The sequence below is a fragment of the Dermacentor andersoni genome, chromosome 10, assembly GCF_023375885.2.
Source record: "Dermacentor andersoni chromosome 10, qqDerAnde1_hic_scaffold, whole genome shotgun sequence".
NCBI lineage: Eukaryota > Metazoa > Arthropoda > Arachnida > Ixodida > Ixodidae > Dermacentor > Dermacentor andersoni.
This window is the reverse complement of record NC_092823.1, coordinates 100433598-100439449: the sequence shown is the minus strand read 5'-3', so window position 1 is coordinate 100439449 and position 5852 is coordinate 100433598.

Below are 5852 nucleotides of genomic sequence, written 5' to 3'. Positions count from 1 at the left end.
TTTCCTGTAAAATTGGTGTAGCTGACCTCAGATTTCTTATACATAAAAAAAACAACGTTCAACCAGAATGTGTACAACATGGCAAACTAGCTGTTTAAGTTTTTTCAACAGGCTCACGCTGGTTCGTTGGAAATTCTCAGGAGTCTAAATAAGCGCTCATACCAACCATTTTGTCGCTAAAAGGTAAATTTCTGTGCAAACATCATTTTGTTCGCTACACTCTCAAGTGCAATAATGCTAGTCTGCAGTTGCGCGCTGTAAAACTATTAACCGGGGTGATTATTATTATAAGTTATTGCACATCCTTAAAAGTATATGACGCACACACTGCCACGGTGTCATAGATCACCTAATATTTCTGTCGGAATAAATGTTCTATATAATTTACCACTTTTATTTTTACATTTGAATAAAGTGCGCCATACTCTAAGTAGACGCGAAAGATTTGCTATCCATCCTGTATCACGTGGCACTACGGATTTGTTACAATATGCAGCCTCAAACAACAAAATGTTGAAAACTTTTGCTCGAGCGTGCAGATGCTCAAGATAAAAGCGAATATATTTTTATCAGTATTTCGTACTTAAGGAAAGCCTGAACAAGACATCTGAAATGTTATATGAATTGTCTGCGTACAGGGGACCATAGTATGAGTACGATCTTGGACAGAAACGTCGGTAACTTTTGCTAAGAACCAATATGTTCAGTCCTATTGAAAGCTTTGTCACCGGCAAAATATTGTGTTATCATATGTTTAACAAATTATTTGAGTGAGTTACTTATCTCGTTGTCCTCAAGAACTTGCTGTAGCATAGGTCTGTGCTCAAGTGGTACCGACGATGGCCTTGATAATGTCATTACCGCCACTGAGCGGTAATTTAACGTGCTCCCGCGACCATAATACACAAGCTATATAAACGCTTGCAGAGACGTAGATAACCAATGCATATTATGTACTCCACAGATGTTCTGGGATCTGTCTGTCTGTCTGTCTGTCTGTCTGTCTGTCTGTCTGTCTGTCTGTCTGTCTGTCTGTCTGTCTGTCTGTCTGTCTGTCTGTCTGTCTGTCTGTCTGTCTGTCTGTCTGTCTGTCTGTCTGTCTGTCTGTCTGTCTGTCTGTCTGTCTGTCTGTCTGTCTGTCTGTCTGTCTGTCTGTCTGTCTGTCTGTCTGTCTGTCTGTCTGTCTGTCTGTCTGTCTGTCTGTCTGTCTGTCTGTCTGTCTGTCTGTCTGTCTGTCTGTCTGTCTGTCTGTCTGTCTGTCTGTCTGTCTGTCTGTCTGTCTGTCTGTCTGTCTGTCTGTCTGTCTGTCTGTCTGTCTGTCTGTCTGTCTGTCTGTCTGTCTGTCTGTCTGTCTGTCTGTCTGTCTGTCTGTCTGTCTGTCTGTCTGTCTGTCTGTCTGTCTGTCTGTCTGTCTGTCTGTCTGTCTGTCTGTCTGTCTGTCTGTCTGTCTGTCTGTCTGTCTGTCTGTCTGTCTGTCTGTCTGTCTGTCTGTCTGTCTGTCTGTCTGTCTGTCTGTCTGTCTGTCTGTCTGTCTGTCTGTCTGTCTGTCTGTCTGTCTGTCTGTCTGTCTGTCTGTCTGTCTGTCTGTCTGTCTGTCTGTCTGTCTGTCTGTCTGTCTGTCTGTCTGTCTGTCTGTCTGTCTGTCTGTCTGTCTGTCTGTCTGTCTGTCTGTCTGTCTGTCTGTCTGTCTGTCTGTCTGTCTGTCTGTCTGTCTGTCTGTCTGTCTGTCTGTCTGTCTGTCTGTCTGTCTGTCTGTCTGTCTGTCTGTCTGTCTGTCTGTCTGTCTGTCTGTCTGTCTGTCTGTCTGTCTGTCTGTCTGTCTGTCTGTCTGTCTGTCTGTCTGTCTGTCTGTCTGTCTGTCTGTCTGTCTGTCTGTCTGTCTGTCTGTCTGTCTGTCTGTCTGTCTGTCTGTCTGTCTGTCTGTCTGTCTGTCTGTCTGTCTGTCTGTCTGTCTGTCTGTCTGTCTGTCTGTCTGTCTGTCTGTCTGTCTGTCTGTCTGTAATTGTTACTGGGAACGGGCCCCTCTAAATAGACAAAAAACGCACTTTCATTTCTCCGATACTAGGCGGATTGAAACCTGCGCAGAGCATTGACCTTACAGTACGGCCGATAGACGGCCCAATGTGGGCAGTAGAAAGAAGCGTACACTTTCATCAATGCTGCGGGAGCGGAGCCCGGCTGCACTTCGCCTAGCCAAGTTCCCGATGGCCAATTTTGACCAGCCGAATGTGCCATTAGAAAGCCTTTCAAATTTGCCTTGGCCTCGGCATAATCAAACTTACTTCATAGGAGGCTCCTAAACAACAAAAGCCCGACGGTAAATTATTTATTGTATTTATTTATTTTACCCTCAGCGTGCATCGCAGGACATCAAGAAAGGGAGGGGCAATCTTACATGAATGTGTCAGTCTCATAATAGGCAAAGAATAATTGAGAAAATACCTTGGATTGAAAAAATATAACAGCAATACATAACCTCAGAATTGCAATATGTATAGTAAATATGTAATACAACAACCAGAAATACAATAAAGAGAATAGAGTTAAATAATGATTGAAGACAGGCGAATAAAGTGCTGAGGCGTTTTTAGAACGTAAGGGATTGCCGATGCCTTTTATATACCCAGTGAGCTGGTTCCAATTTCTTGCAGTCTTAGCCAAAAAATGACAAGGAATGGGTAACTGTGGTACTTTTGGGAACATGAACCTTATGACGGTGGTCGAGGCACGCTGATATGAAAGATGTGGCATGTATCAACAATGAAAACAGGTATCGCTTATGATAGTAAATGTTATGAAAAAGACATAGGTGAAAACATTTCCTTTAGCAAGCTGCACCACAAATGCACCGGGAATGTGGCGCTTGTCAATGAACGTCTTTTACACCAACGCTTTTGCGAACTGTGCCGGTCTTTGATGAATTGCGCACCAATTTGCCCCCCTGCATTTAGCTCTTTAGTCTGCGGTGAGAAAGAGAATCATTCACAGCCTTTGCTCGATAGGGCGGCCAGGTGCCGACTTCTCGGCAGCGCTACTGGATGGCGCAGCATGTGCAAAAGAGGCGCGAATGAGGAGCGCGGCTGTGGCATGATGAGCTTCTCAGCGCATGCCCAGTCGTGCTATGCATTTCGGAAGTCGCGCGCAGTTGTCGTGCCCGCGCCACCAGATGGCACCAAGTGGTCATGGGGAAACATGGGACAGGAGTGACACTGCAGTACACGCCTCATATACAAGGCGTTCCGACCGTGGCAATACATAGCGTCGATATATATTTCATTCAGTAAAAAAAACAGCCAAAAAGAGGCACAAAGGAAGCATACAAGAAGACAGGAAAGAGGCGTCTTCCCTATCTTCTTGTATGTCTCCTGTGTACGTCTTTTTGGCTGGCTTTTTATTAAATAAAATGCATCAAGTAGTCCAACAACGCGATTCTCTTTATAATGCTTCAATGCTAAGCTAATAATCTTCAACATTGGAGACCCGCCGCGGCTGCTTAGTGGCTACGGCGTTCGGGTGCTGAGCACCAGGTCGCGGCATCCAATCCCGGTCACGGCGGCCGCATTTCGGTGGGGGCGAAATGCGAAAACACCCGTGTACTTAGATTTAGGTGCACGTTAGAGCCCCCCAGGTGGTCAAAATTTGCGCAGTCTCCCACTGCGGCGTGCCTCATAATCAGAAATGGATTTTGGCCCTTAAGACCATACACTTTTTTCAACTTTGTAAATGGCGGCTATCGAATACTGCAATGGCAGTTCACTGAGCCTGTCCTGGTTGGGCATACGGCGTCCCGCGATTCTGCGCTGATGCGCGGATCTCTTACATATGGCAGCTCAAACAAAAACAAAAATAAATTGCTGCTCGAGTACTGCCGTGATTTGTGCGCAAAAACTCGCTGTTGCGCAGCACTTCAATATACTACTACCCTTCATAGCTAATTGGGAAGAACTTAGCGAAATATTACCGGGATAGAAAACACACAGAATTCGGGACGTGAACGGAACACGCATGAGCCACCATCGGACCGACAGCGCAACTTTTTATGTTAGGCTGCTATTCACCGGTGACCTTATCTTCTCACAACACAATCCAAGATCGAAGAGAACGCTACTGGTATTTACCAGTGTACATTCTTACTCAAAGTACCACAATAAATTCTGCATTTTTTTCTCAATGAAGTCCAATGGTAATATCTTGCCAGATAATTTTTGTAATAATTTGCTTCTCCTCCGAAAAGAAGCCTAAATTTAAATAAAATTCGCATTCACCGGTGGCCTCGTCTTCTCACTGCACACTCCAAGATCGAAGAGAACGCTAATGGTATGTACCAGTGTAGATTCTTACTCAAACGAGGTACCAGAATAAATTCTGAATTTTTTTTCACTGAAGTCCTACGGTGATATCTTTCCACATAATTTTTGTAATGAGTTGTTGTACCACCGAAAAGAAGGCTAAATTTAAATGAAAGTCGCAGTTTTGCCTTAAAAACAAAGCATCCATTGCCATAGAGGTAGGCAAATATACGTCGTAATGATGGTGCATTAATTGGCAGTATGAACTCGTAAACATTCGCATAGTTACTAACTTAACAAGCCTGGTGTAACTTGCAGACAAGTAAACACTAACGTAATTCATTAGCACGGAAACTCTCTGTCGAAGCACTTGAGTTATGAAGCGCAGCAGCAGAAGCAGCAGCGAGTGAGTTTACTTTCGTGCTGTCTATGGCTTCCACGTGCACCAAGCGGTGAAAACACAGCGCATATCAACCTATCAGCACTCGTACTCTGTCTCCATCGCAGATCACTTGCAAGATCGGGGGCGCGCGGCCGCGCCATACGCTGCAGCCGCCGGAGTGGAACCTCCGCCCCCTCTCCCTACTCCCCGGTGGTGCGTTGCGCGCGACGGAAGACGGCGCACTTGCTCCCCGCTTTCCTACCCTTGCGCGGACGTGACTGAGCTGCCTTTGTCGGCTCACCCTCTCACGCTTTCACTCGCACGTACATCATACCGTGCGCTGCGACACTGTTATCACCCTTGGACTTCATACGGAACATTATAGCTGGACGTCGTCGGCACAAATGTGCCTGAAGCTTCCTTATAATTCCTAGCGAAATGAAAACTATTGAGTCAACCAGTGGGCACAAGAAGTACCAGTCGACAGGCGTCTGCGACTGGGCAACCTGCACAGGGCGCACTTTTATTTTCTGGAAAACTTTGACAAAGGAAAAAACAAAGAATAACACGATAACACACAGGCTGATAAAACGATAACAGTTCTTGTGTTATAGCGTTTTACAGAGAAGCTGTATACCTCTATCGTCAAAGGGAATTTTCGTGTCATTGTAAGCAAAAACCTCCTTATACGTGGACTCCTTATAGGGGCCACATACACAGCTTTGCCGGTCATCCTTCGCAGAGTAGAAGGGCGCTGAGATTTTTTTTTCTTGCCCTGCATTCCGTAGTGTACCTCCCATACCTTAATCAGCTTTACTGTCATTTGTTTATAATGTGTCTCTGTCTCCTTGTACGCATCCGCTACGACAGATAAGGAGGTCTTATCGGATGTGGAGAGCCTCGCCGGGAGTAGCGCGGTTCCTGTTAGGTGTACCAAGCTTAAATCAAGACGTGGAAGCTACTGTTTCTTAACGTAACCGGGGCCGAGCGGCCGTTAGAGACGAAGTATCTAAGAACTATCAATGTAATTGTCATTGTAATTGAATAGCGCGAAAGTATGACTGAGCGAGCGAATGAACCAACGAACGAACGACCGAATGAAAGCCTCTGCAAGAGAGTGAATCAGCGAGCGAACGCACAAAGAACCTAAAGCTACGAGTGACGAACGAACGAAACATACG